The sequence below is a fragment of the Austrofundulus limnaeus genome, unplaced genomic scaffold, assembly GCF_001266775.1.
Source record: "Austrofundulus limnaeus strain Quisiro unplaced genomic scaffold, Austrofundulus_limnaeus-1.0 Scaffold454, whole genome shotgun sequence".
Lineage (NCBI taxonomy): Eukaryota > Metazoa > Chordata > Actinopteri > Cyprinodontiformes > Rivulidae > Austrofundulus > Austrofundulus limnaeus.
The window spans coordinates 323821-337728 of record NW_013952856.1 but is presented as its reverse complement, the minus strand read 5'-3'; the positions used below and the strand labels follow the sequence as shown (position 1 = coordinate 337728).

At 36.6% G+C, this 13908-nt stretch overlaps 1 long non-coding RNA gene across 2 annotated transcripts in view; it reads left to right on the top strand.

The window, feature by feature from the left end:
* Positions 1–26: 26 nt before the first annotated feature.
* LOC106529597 (uncharacterized) overlaps positions 27–13908 on the top strand; it is a 40858-nt gene continuing 26976 nt past the window's right edge. For both annotated transcript variants that reach the window (XR_001311654.1, XR_001311655.1), the window contains exon 1: positions 27–605. This is a non-coding gene — a long non-coding RNA (uncharacterized LOC106529597). The remainder of the gene's footprint in view (positions 606–13908) is intronic.

Below are 13908 nucleotides of genomic sequence, written 5' to 3'. Positions count from 1 at the left end.
GAAGAAGAAGAAGAAGAAGAAGAAGAAGAAGAAGAAGAAGAAGAAGAAGAAGAAGAAGAAGAAGAAGAAGAAGAAGGTTGCAGCAGCTGACCTCTGACCCCACAGAGTCGCATTCTTTGCGTTTCTGCAGCACTTAAAGCCATGACGTGTGCGTGGTGTGCGTGTTCCATGATGCGCACTCTCCACTCTAAATGTGATTGATTGTAAACCTGTGCACCTCTTGGTGCCGTAATGTTTACATGTTCTGTAAGTTTCAGCCAGTTTTTGTGCGTAAAACCAGGAACACGTTAGTGATTCTTGTTACGTCCAAAGGTGATTACGTTATCCCCACCTCCCTGCTGATGTCTCCTCTGACTGTGAAGGCCTGAACTGCAGATTATGACATAGTCTTGTCTTGTCTCTTTGTCTCACAGGTGGAAACAGTGACAAAAATCAAGCTTTTGTGTGGACCCCGCAGCTGGATTTCCCCCCCACAGCAGCGCGCAGGAGGGAGAAGATGAAAAAGGTGACCCACGTTTTTTTTGGGAGATATTTGCACCAAGGGAGCAGACTGGCAAAGAGAGACTCCCCTTCTGTCCTCCTGCTCGGATTCATCCCAACAAAAGGTAAACCGCACGAGCCAGTTAGGGGGATGACGTCAAAATCCAAATCACCCTTTAAATTGCGCGTAATTATCCCAGCTGCTCGGTGCATGTGAGCAGGAGTTGTGTCTGCAGAGGGTCTCTTGGTGCTGCCCGGTGCTCCTCTCCCCTCTCCTGGATTCCAACTTGTTGCTGGATTTAAAACATAGTTAAGCTGCGTCTTGGGCGTCTTTTGTTACCTTATTAAGGATGTTTTAGGTTTGTTTCACAAAGAGAACAAAATGTACTTGAATGCTCTCCCCTCTCCAAGTTGCACCCTCGTTTACTTGATTTTAGTACTGATGAGTGGTCCTGTATTGAGATTTTTTTTTATTACTGTCGTGGCCAAAATGTTTAAATTGAAGCATTTGATTTGACAGTAAAGCTACAATTAAATCAGATCACACAACGATGTGACATATCCTGATCAGTTAGTTTTAAACTAAAATTAAATCAGATTAAAACTGGTTGTTCAGGATACATCACATCACTGTGTGTAAAACTGTCTTGTAATTGGAAATGTGTGCTTTTGTGGCATTTTGAGAAAAAAAATCTGCCTCATGCTTTTTTGCTTTTGGAGACGTGAAGTCATCTTCCATCTTCCAGCGTGACATAAGCTTTATGTGCTCTTTAATATCAGGTGGAGTGAAGAGCAGATGTAACTTGGTGTTTTTTTAAAGACTGATTCTGTATCTGGTGTTTAATGATTGATCAAGTTAAAACAAAGCAACATTAAGAGCTGATGACTTGTTGTGTGGCAGGTCAGTGACGGTGCGTTCAGGCCACGTCTCTGTTACAGAAAGCGATGCTCAGGTTCCACAATCTCGTGCTGAGAACAGCAAGAAAATCATGTTCTTTTAATGTGTTTGTGAGTTGAATTCAAAACATATTGTAGCTTTCCTTTTGTCTTACAAATAAGCAGTGAAAACATGAATTTCTGTTGTTTTGTGAACGTGTAAGTTGCAAGAGTTGCAGGAACTTAGCTGGATTTTATTTAATTTATGAGACTGACGGTTTTGTGAATGTAGAGTTTGTGTGGTTGGAATCTAAGAAATCCCAAATTCATTTAATAAATTGTTTCATTTAAATCAGGGGTCTGCAACATTTACAATCAACATAGCATTTCTGCCCCTTCTCCCACTAAATAATATTTGTTGAGAGCCATAAAATGTACTTCAAGTATAAAGTAAAGATAACACAACTCATTAAGAGTTGTAAATATTAATAATATTAAACATAATTTGTTGCACCATGATATAAAAGATTTACACATTGAAACTGTTCACATGTATTATTAGTATGGTTACCTGTTAGAACAAAGGAAATGACTGAAGTGGAAAAAACATTTAGTTTTAACCCACTTTGATCAAACACTGTATGGAAATTTTTAATAAAATGAATACAAGCATTCCACTTGGAAATAATAACATATTTTCATTTTAACAAAGTATTAATGTGACTTTTAAAACATCCAGATTTTTGGATATTTATTTGTGATATTTTTCCTCTAATAAAGACAGAGTCCTTTATGTACTTCAACATTATTATCATTTTTTTTTATCAAAGGCAAGCTTTGCATTTTGATGACCTTTAGTAGTAATATGTAAAAAAAAGCTTGTCTCATCTGTGTTAAAAAATTCTGATGGTTTTCAGAGAACGATTGCAAATTATGACCAGAAGCTGGATTACAGAAGTGGCTAACAAGCTCACAAGCTGTATCTTTTATTGTATCGTTTTGTCACAGAAAACTTGATTACATAAAATTGGATAAAAGCTGATAAAACTATATTTTCTGCTAAATTTATCAGAACAAATATGGTTCCTCTTCTTGTTATTATTGAGTGAAAGCTCTAAAGAGTCTCTGCAGAGGGACCAATGAGCCACTTGTGGCCCCAGAGCCGTAGGTTGCAGACCCCTGACCTAAATGAATCAGACTGTATTTTCATTTGATGGTTTCTTTACAAAGTTTGACAGAATGTTTTGAACCTCCAGTTAAAAAAAACAACTACAAACATTGTTTTCTCACTGCAGAGTTGTGCAAATAATTTCGGTCAAATCCTAATTTTTTGGGGGGAATATTTTGCTGATAAGAAATCACTTTCATGTGGGGTGAGGATCAGTCTTTAACCCGCATTTTGCGTTTGGACAGTGGTGTTAAAACTCCAACACAAATCACTCATGAATTGTGTGAAAAAAAAAACAGAACACCTAAACTTTAAACGTGTCAGAAAATGGAGACTCGGTTCACTGAGCTGCACCCTCACTTCTGTCGTAACGCAAGTAAAATATCACATTTAGCTATTTCCTTGTGAAAATTTATATTTATATTTCTTGTAAGTGGAACACACAAGTATTTAATTCACTTTCTGTTTTATTGAATGAATTCTTCATCAAGTTACTGTGCATAAATCAGGTGATGTTGCCCTTTTTGCTTAAGTTAAACTGCAGCTTTCCATGATGTTGTCGAAGCACGATTCACATTTGGGTGCAAAACAGTGGGGTTAAAAACGTGCAACAAATAACATGAGGTGTTTTTGGCTGCTTTTAAACATGGCTTCCTCACCGTTCAGAAGGACATTAATTTAACCCCCTCCCCTTCATTGTGTGATGTGTGTTTTAAAGTAAATAAAACATCTGCGTCCAGACGTCAGCGCCTCGTGCCTTATGATAAATCACAGCATGTTCTGAAATATCCTCTGACAATCGCTGGTTTTGTTTAATACAAGCTACCAGTGAAAAGCTATATTTAGGCAGATGACGTCATGGTTAAAACTGAGACCAAGGGGCTTTGAAGACACAAGCAAGAAAAAAGGCAGGATGGAAGATCATCTGCTAATAACACAACACACACACAACAGATGATTGCAATTTTTTTAGTAATAAAAACAGATATCGCTCCTTTACGTGTGTCTCACGGAGGATGAAATCATGCAGGACACCACCCGTTCAGTTTCAGCTGAGGGGGGCCGCTCAGATCTGCAACTTGAAACCTCACCCTGGGTTTGACCAGGGACCGTGTGGGGGGGTTGCTTTTCCCTCAAACTCATCAGATCTATTAGGAGTAGAAACGTAAAACACACACAAGACCTTTGCGAGCCGGAAAATGCATAAATGTTATAAAGAAAACATCAGTCCAGGAAAAAATGTTTAGACGAGTGTATCTGGAAGAAAATGCACACAAATCAATGTCCTGGTAAATTCCAGGAAATGTGTGCAAGACGTACGGAGGATGGGGTCTGCTGGGTCAGCGTGACATGACTTATTATTATGATTTTTATGTAAATGAACATTTGTCCTTTCAATCAGTAATGCAATATACTGTTTACCTTGTGTTTGAAAAGGACAATGCAGCTGCTCAGTCTAAAACAAATCTGTATGTTTTTATTCTTTTTAAAGATGCATAAATGCGCAGTTTGAGCAAGAATCAGTTCAGGTTGAGCCTCCAAAGGCTTACATATAGAGCAACACCGTCACTCAGAATGTCACTGTTTAATACAATAAGTTCATACATTTTAATTTGAGTCAGTTCTATATTTGTATTTATTCCTGCTGGAAAAAAAATAGAAGCCTCCATGAATAAATAAATAAATAAATAAATAAATAAATAAATAAATAAATAAATAAATATTTTATTCATCTCTAAATTTACATACATGTGATGCCTTGTATGATCTGAGAATGATGAATAAACACAATGAAGTGAAATAATTATTTTGAGTTGACATAAAGTCTCCGATCAGCCTTGTTTCGGAGCGCAGCTGACTGAGTGACAGGAAGGAAACATAAACTCACATTCACACCACGACTTATTTAAACTCAGATTTGTTTGTCAGTATTACAGTCTAATGGGTTGTTCCATCCATCTACCCCAGCCTCCATCTATTAATAAAGCTAATATCCTGTTTAATTTAATTGGTATTTTTTAAGCTATAGCATCATTATGACAGACTGAAGAACAGAAGGCAGATGTAAATGGTAAACAGCTTGAACTTTTATAAAGCTTCATCAAGTCCCGACCCCCAAAATAGAAATATTGAGTGTTGGTTCCAGGTGTGAAAGTAGTTTGGAAGCATTTGTCCTTGGTCAGACATTTTTAGTGCTAATTTTTATCGTGTTTTACTTATAATCCTAATCCAGCACAATGTTTCCCAAACTTGTCAGATTTAGACCCACAAAACAGCGTCAGCAGAGACCTGTGCCCCCTAACTATTCTTTGGGGGGATGCAATTTATCAGGTCAGTTAAACTAAGGCATAGGAACACTATTCATGCTACTTTCATCAATTTTTAAGTGACCTTTGTACCAACCAAGTAAAAAAAAGTTGTTAGTAGTCATTTTGAAATGTAATTAATTCTGAAAATCTTTTTCAAGACCCCGCCTTGAAGTTTTGTGACCCACAGTGGGGTCCCAACCTCAACTTTGGTTATCATATTAGCTCAAAATGCTCACCTGTTGTCTTTAGTCATAAGCTAAATTGTCTCTGGTATTTAAAAAAATGAAATGTTGCTTTATTACTTTGTAAAATGTGCCTTGAACCACACTGGGTTGAACCTGCGGCTCATTGGAAGGATCTGGATGTTTCGTCTGTGTGAAAGGAGCTTCCTCAATTCACAAAGCAGGGCAAAAACTAAACCATGATATCCAACAAACTCTCTGCGGGTCTGATGTAAACTCTATGGTCAAACAAGCAATTTATTATAAAACAAAAATGTCCTATTTTGACTCAATATTTGTAAAAATGACTGTTATCGCTATTTCTATGCTGGCTGATGCTGGTTAGCTGTGGTGTCCATTTTGAACTGGACGGACTGATTAAGTTAATCATTTGTATATGTGCATCCGTTTATTACTTTGTAGAAGTTTCACTAAAACCCATCTAGTAATTTATGAAATCTGATGTTAAAACACAGACAGAACTGACTCCAAAAACAAAGATCTTGTTCAGTCTGTTATCTCTCAGAATGTGCATTTGGTGTCAGTCTGAGCTACTAATTTCAGAGTTAGTTGTAGCCATTTTTATGTTTGCTGAGTTCAATTTGCTGTGGCGTCTATCTTGACTTGGAATCGTTAATCAATTGAAAATGTTCATCTAATCATTATTTTCTAAGACTTAAATGAAAATCCTTCTAATAGGAGCTATTTCGCTAACAGACACACACATAGACACAAACATTATAATCCAACTTAGCCTTTTGGCAGTGAGAGTAAGTAATTAAGTGTCTTATTTTACATGTCTAAAAAATTACGTGTTTCAGGCTTTTAAATAAGCTACATTTTAAATACTTGAAAACATTGCTTTTTACTTAAACTCATTACAACAAAACATTGGTTGTATTATAGTTTTTTTTCAGTATATAGTATATCCCCTATTAAATGTCCTTTCCTATAGGTTTATGCCACATTCAGATCTTTTATGCTCCTTTGTGCCAACCAATAATATTTAAATAATGCTAAATGTATAAACATCAAGCAGTGTGAGTTTAGCAACAGCATCTGGATCTGTTTGGAATCTTATTGCAGAGACGTCTAACATGTAACTGTAACATGTAATAATAATAATAATAATAATAATAATAATAATAATAATAATAATAATGTATTTTGAATTGCTTGCTTAAAAACTAAGGCACAGCTGTAAAGTAAACCATGCTCTGTGCACAACTTTCTGTATTCTCTGGGTTTTTTTGCACTGATTTGTTACAATTTTGACCATTTTTCCAGACCAACATCTTTTACTTGTGCAATGTTTTCATTACAACCTGTTTAAACTGCCTGACAACAGATTAATGGTTTTCACTTTGTCTTTTTATTGACCCCTCATATTATCTTCACCGTTTCTGAGTGGTTTAATCAGCAAACTGTTCACCTTTATGCTGTTGTTGTCTTAAATAATTTCTTGTTGTGATGTTAAATATATGTTGTTGAATTTGTGCCTGAAAGCTGCTGGAAACATAAACCAGACCAGGTCAGACATATATTCAGGTCTTTGCTCTGGACGCCCAACAGCTCTTTTTTTTTTTTTTTTTTTTTTTAGCAGATTCAGATTTATTTATTCCTAAACCCTGGTCATCACCTGTTTATTCACAGGCGCAGTGAAATTTTGCTGTAATGTTCTCTTCGGATGAGGTTATTTCCTGGAATTCTCGATCAGCTCAGGTTTGTGCATTTTCAAGCTAAAAGCTGCGATTAGTGCAGATCTTGTGATGAAATGTTGCTGTTCTTCATGAAAGCCTTTCTAGGTTTTAATTAAGCTGTCTGCTTTTGGGTTACCTTTTTTAAGCTGCCAGCACTGTTCAAAATAATTCACTTAAAACCTATAACACTTTTTATAAAATTTATCTAAAGTGAAGTAGTTTTGTTTAATGTGATGTGGCGTTCTCTTTTTAGAATAGAGATCCCCCCCACCCCTCTTTCTTAAATGGGTTCTTTATATCTGGACATGATATTAGGTCACATTTAAACAAAGACAACATCAGGTTACAAATGTTAAATGTTTTAAATAAAACTGGTTTGTCTGTGATTTGTCGTGATTGTGTTTCAGCTACAAACAAATCTATTTTTAGCTAAATATTTATAAAGTTGACTAAATTGTTGCTATTTTGTGTATAAGTTTAATTAGCTTTGGCCGCCATCATAAATTAGAGCATCTTTAAAATTGTTAAGTTGTAAATAAACATTATATGAATATTTTCTGGGAGATTAAATAAAATTCATCCAGCAGATCGTGCGATATTTTGGGAATATGCAGAACACACACACAAGTGTAAAAACATTTTTGCCCACCTTTCACCTTTTTCATGTTGCAGGTTCTGATTTAATTCTGGGTCATCTGAGGCTCAACGGATTGAATTATTGGTTAAAAAATAAAAGCTTTTGGAAATAATTTATACCAGATTGGTTTTATAACCATAAAATCTACTCACTTGTTCTGTTCTGAGGTGTGGTTAGTTGTTCTGTGCTCAACAAGCACATCGTTTTCTTTCTGTTTATCTTCATGTTTTATTTTCAACACAAAAAAACAACAACAACAGTGAATTTAAGATCTTTGCAACTAAATACCAAAAATTTCAAGTGGCTGTTTGTATGACCTGCTGCTATAACAGGTGGGCAATCATGTAACTGCCTGCATTCCTGTGTTCATGTATTTATCTGTTAGCAAAATATCTCATAAACCACTTACTCATTTTAATTAAACTCTGTAAAATGTAATCACTGGGTGTACATCTGGGTGTACCAAACACAAAAATGACAACAACTCTATCAGTTTTACAAATAGTGAGCTACAACAGTAACACATCACGAAAAACTAACAGATGGCGCTATATTTTTGTCCAAAGCTTTAGCATGCAAGGCAGTGGGTGATATCAATTTCTTCAATTTTTTTACCAATGTTACTAAACAAATGAAAGTTGTATCTACACTGTATCTTGACAGATTGCAGTATATTATAAAAATAAAAGTTTTTTGTAAGTTTCAGTGGATAAAAAATATTAATTGGACTGATGGATATTTGAGACAATTGTAACAAATTTTACTTTTCAAAATAAAAGGTTTTAAAGCAAAAAAGTGTATATATATATATATATATATATACACTCACTGGCCACTTTATTAGGTACACCTGTCCAACTGCTCGTTAACACTTAATTTCTAATCAGCCAATCACATGGCAGCAACTCAGTGCATTTAGGCATGTAGACATGGTCAAGACAATCTCCTGCAGTTCAAACCGAGCATCAGTATGGGGAAGAACGGTGATTTGAGTGCCTTTGAACGTGGCATGGTTGTTGGTGCCAGAAGGGCTGGTCTGAGTATTTCAGAAACTGCTGATCTACTGGAATTTTCACGCACAACCATCTCTAGGGTTTACAGAGAATGGTCCGAAAAAGAAAAAAACATCCAGTGAGCGGCAGTCCTGTGGGCGGAAATGCCTTGTTGATGCCAGAGGTCAGAGGAGAATGGGCAGACTGGTTCGAGCTGATAGAAAGGCAACAGTGACTCAAATAACCACCCGTTACAACCAAGGTAGGCAGAAGAGCATCTCTGAATGCACAGTACGTCGAACTTTGAGGCAGATGGGCTTCAGCAGCAGAAGACCACACCGGGTGCCACTCCTTTCAGCTAAGAACAGGAAACTGAGGCTACAATTTGCACAAGCTCATCGAAATTGGACAAGAGAAGGTTGGAAAAACGTTGCCTGGTCTGATGAGTCTCGATTTCTGCTGCGACATTCGGATGGTAGGGTCAGAATTTGGCGTCAACAACATGAAAGCATGGATCCATCCTGCCTTGTATCAACGGTTCAGGCTGGTGGTGGTGGTGTCATGGTGTGGGGAATCTTTTCTTGGCACTCTTTGGGCCCCTTGGTACCAATTGAGCATCGTTGTAACGCCACAGCCTACCTGAGTATTGTTGCTGACCATGTCCATCCCTTTATGACCACAATGTACCCAACATCTGATGGCTACTTTCAGCAGGATAATGCGCCATGTCATAAAGCTGGAATCATCTCAGACTGGTTTTTTGAACATGACAATGAGTTCACTGTACTCAAATGGCCTCCACAGTCACCAGATCTCAATCCAATAGAGCATCTTTGGGATGTGGTGGAATGGGAGATTTGCATCATGGATGTGCAGCCGACAAATCTGCGGCAACTGTGTGATGCCATCATGTCAATATGGACCAAAATCTCTGAGGAATGCTTCCAGCACCTTGTTGAATCTATGCCACGAAGAATTGAGGCAGTTCTGAAGGCAAAAGGGGGTCCAACCCGTTACTAGCGTGGTGTACCCAATAAAGTGGCCGGTGAGTGTATATATATATATATATATATGAAACCTTTTAAAGAATAAACATGTTTTGCTCCCTATTTGAAAAAGCAGAACTTTCAAACTTGTTGTTTTAGTTCATTGTAGTTTCTGGTTTGAGGAGTGGATGATAAAACATCCATCAGTTGTTTCCAGACTGCAAAAATAACTTTGTACAAAATTAGTTGTTCATCCAAGTGGTTTTTCCTATTAAATGAGTACTCTGAACATTTCAGAAGAATGAGTTCTGTTGGGAAGTATTTTAGTCACAGAGCTTGACATTTTCTTTCTGTGGGTCAAATATTACCCCAACCTGGGACAATTTTAGATTTCAGCTCATTGTTTTATTTATTTTTGATTTTTTTATAGTAGAGTAGAACAATTTACTTTTTAAAAAGGTTTGTAAGTTTTAAATACAATAAACAAGTAAATCTGGAACTTTACCCATCAGCTCAATGCTTTCTTTGCCACAACAAACTGGAGCAATGCTCTTATTAGCTATGTTTACATGCACAAAACTCTTAGATCAGATCGAAGTGTATTTGGATTAAATAATCGCAATGTATCATTTATGCGCACAATTCGATCACGACGAGTAATGCACCATCTTTATTGAATGAGTAAACGGGAGGAAAAGTTCTGTGCAGCTGGAAACTACAGCGCTGCTGTCCCTCCCTCCCCAAAAAACAGAAATCGATGGATAAAAGTCAGCAGACATGCGCAGTCAGGTCAGTTTTCCACAATCAGAATAAGATGATCGGATTAAGTGTTTACATGCACGTCGTTCAGATTATTAATCAGCATAAGCCACCTCTCTCATTCCGATTACGAATTCATTCGGATCAAGCTGAATCGGGTCAGAATAATCTGAATGGGATGTTTACGTGACACATTTTTATTCCAAATGGCCTTTTAATCATATTACTTATGTCCATGTAAACATAACTGTTGTTGTGGTTAAAGTCCAGATCCAACGATTCACCTCCTGCTCCATTCTCCTGCAATCACTTGTCAACTAGACTCTCAGATACTCCTCCGCTAGAGGTAAAACCCAACTCAGAGAAGACATTCATCTTTTTCTGGCTCACACAGGCTGCAGTAAAATCAAATATTTATAAATATGTTTGTGTTAAGAAGGGTTCAACTTTAATTATCTTTAATTTTCATGTGTTTATGTGTTTTTAATAGTTTAAAACAGATTGCACAGGCATATCTATTTTATGCTGACTTGTTAGCAAGTTTTTACTAGCAGGAGAGAAAAAAATAGATCTTTCAAAAACTTGGGACCTATCAAGATCATTTTTATTTCTCATTTATTATGTTTTAAGGAGTTAATTGGTAGCCAATATTTGAAATCGGTGAAACTATGGGAGAGAGTAAGTTTAGGGTGGCAGAAACAGATATGCACAACTGTGTATCATTAACAAATGAGTGACAAAATGTATGTGGACTGTTAACAGAAACATAAAAGAAACAAAAGGGACCAAAAATACACCCCTGTGGAACTCCATGTACAAAAACTGATCTTGTCTGATTCTATTTTAGCAATGAAAACTGCAAAAGAAACGATTGATCGAAGGTTAGAAAAATGCCAGTGGAAAACAGCTGCTCTTTAAACCTGTGTTCAAGATGCTGAAGAAGATTTTCATGATCAACTGGATTAAAGATGTGTGGAGATATAAGAGTATCAGAATAGGAAGGTTTTTTTTCTTGTCTATTTTTTTGTCATCTTTTTTTGTCATCTCATTTTTTGTTGTCTAAAAATAATCTCAAGGTTAAGGATGTTCCTAGCCGATCACAATCATTTTGATCATTGATATCTGAGTAGCTGCCACACTCTGCTTTCTTATTGACTTACTGTTTATGATTTTACATCGTATATACAGGCACAATTAAACAGCTGAAATGCAGCAGTCAATGTGATGTACCATTTAAATATGTCTGCAGTTTAGAAATGTTTCAAAATACAAAACAAAAGAGGTTTAATGGTTGTTTGCATTGTTCACAATTCAAGCATGTTTTATGTCAAACTGACAAAGCTACATTCAATACCACCAATTAAATTAGATGCTTTAAATCCTTGGCTGAGTACATAGAGTTGGCTCAGCTAGCTCCTAAAGCTATTGTAACATGTAATGGGTGTTAGCTCTTAAAGCAGGGCTGTTCAACAGACTTTAGAGCAGAGGTGCCCAAAGTGGGGCCAACCCATTTGATTTGGCCCAGCAGCAGTTGCCGATTACTAGGTTTCAATCTCCTGTCATTAGATTAGATTTTAGCACACTTGTAGGTTTATTAAATATCCAATGAACCTTTGCTGCCCAACCATACGTCAGACTTTCTCCAAGTACTTGGAGCAAAACAAAGAACAAAATAAACAAAACAAACATGGGCCACTACACTGGTAGCTATCTTAATCACAAAAAATAAAAGGACTTCACTTAAAAATAATTTGTATATCATGTATTATTTTTTTGTATTTAGCTGACAACCCTCTGATAGATCTTCATTTTGGCCCTCTCAGGGAAAAGGTTTGGGCACCCCTGCTTTAGAGGAAACTCTAAAGAGGAGAGATGTTTTAGCAGGACAGCAATAAGGCACAAGTGATTGCAGATCAGTTTACTGAATTTATCCCTCTGTTTTACCAACCTATCACTGTTAGACAAAATATGGCTTCACCTTTGGAGGCATGCCTGAAACTACATAACCAACGTAGCTCCACCTGAGCTACATAAAAGCTTTCACCTTCACCCAACATGTTTCTTTGATGATAAAAACAAAACAACTTGAGGTACACCCTGAGCATAGTTTGTCTTTACCTCAGCATAGATCTACTGGTGTCTGACACATGATTGCATTGATTTAAAAAAAAAACTTTATGTACTTATGTCTGTGATCTGCAAGTCTGCTCTAGAAAAACAAACAGCCAAAATAATGCCAGTACTTCACTCAGTATCCTTACTTTACAATGAGTCGAATTAAAACATCTTCACATAGCTACTTAAGATTATTTGTAACTCTGTCCAAGGCTGATTCTTTGCTGTGGTTGACCCTAAAACCAGACTGCTTCATAAATTTGTACCATCTTAAATGTAACTCATCCATCTTATGTGTACAGTTTAGGGAAATATATTTTATTTCAATGTAAGTATCCTAAATATGATGAGGTGTTTTACTTTAATGAAGAAACAATAAAAAATGCATATTAAAAATATTTATTTATTTATTTGACTGTATTGTTTGTTGTTTCCTGAATTGTGAACATCTCCTTCAGTAAAATCTTTTGAATTTTCTGAAGGTCTTGGCAGTCGGATGCTACCTATTCTCTCAGCATTTGAATGGGGAGGAGAAGGTGTGTGTGTGTGTGTGTGTGTGTGTGTGTGTGTGTGTGTGCAGTGAGCAAGTGTATCATCACCACCACTCCTGGTCGTGACTCAGAGCACACAATGCTTTTCGTCTCTTTCTCGAGCCCTTTATTTATTTTTAGCTGAGCAAGGTTTTACACACTTAAGCTCTAGGCCTGCACACACACACACACACATGCACACACGTGTAATGTAATACAAAATTCACATGTGTGTAATACAAAACATATAATTCATGATTTTTTGTGTTGTCCTAAAGGCCAGTCAGACCCTAATGCTGCATTTATTCTTACACTGTACTGCACCTGTTCATGGTGATTTTTTTCATGGTGACTGTTGGGCTCCTGTAACATTTCAAGACATTTCTAAAGCTGCACACACACACAGGTTTGGTTACGGTGGAAAATATTTACTGTACGTTTTTCACAGCTGTTGTTGCCACATGACAAGTGGACAGATTTGCACACTGGAGAACTCCCCAGTTAGAAAGACAGAACAAAACAAAACTTGTTATATGTTTGGCATTAATCAATATAAAAACTTCTTCAAGGTTTATAAAGTTGGAAACTACCATTTGCATAACTTCTTAACATCAGAATAAAGTGTCAGCCATGATTTGAAGTGTAAGTTAAAACGTGCAGGCCAACTAATGACAGACTTTGCCTTGGTTGAACTGTTTGAGGCTTACTGGCATAGTCAGAGATTTTAAAGGGGGACTTTACAGAGAGATTATGAATAACGAATATCTTACCTGTTGTAGATGACTCTTTGAATGAACACAGTTTGGAGAAATAAAGTTGAATTCTGATCAGAGTGTGGAGCTATTGGCTGGTCTGAGTGGAGTATAGATCAAAGTGGATTGCTGTCATCGCTAAAGAACTTTATTAAAAGAAAGAAAGAAAGAAAGAAAGAAAGAAAGAAAGAAAGAAAGAAAGAAAGAAAGAAACAAACAAACAAACAAACAAACAAACAAACAAACAAACAAACAAACAAACAAACAAACAAACAAACAAACAAACAAACAGATCACGCAAACTCAAAGGCTGAAAAACAGCTTCTACCCTTAAGCTATCAGTCTGCTGAACTCAAGCTGCACCTAATTCTGCTCATCTCTAC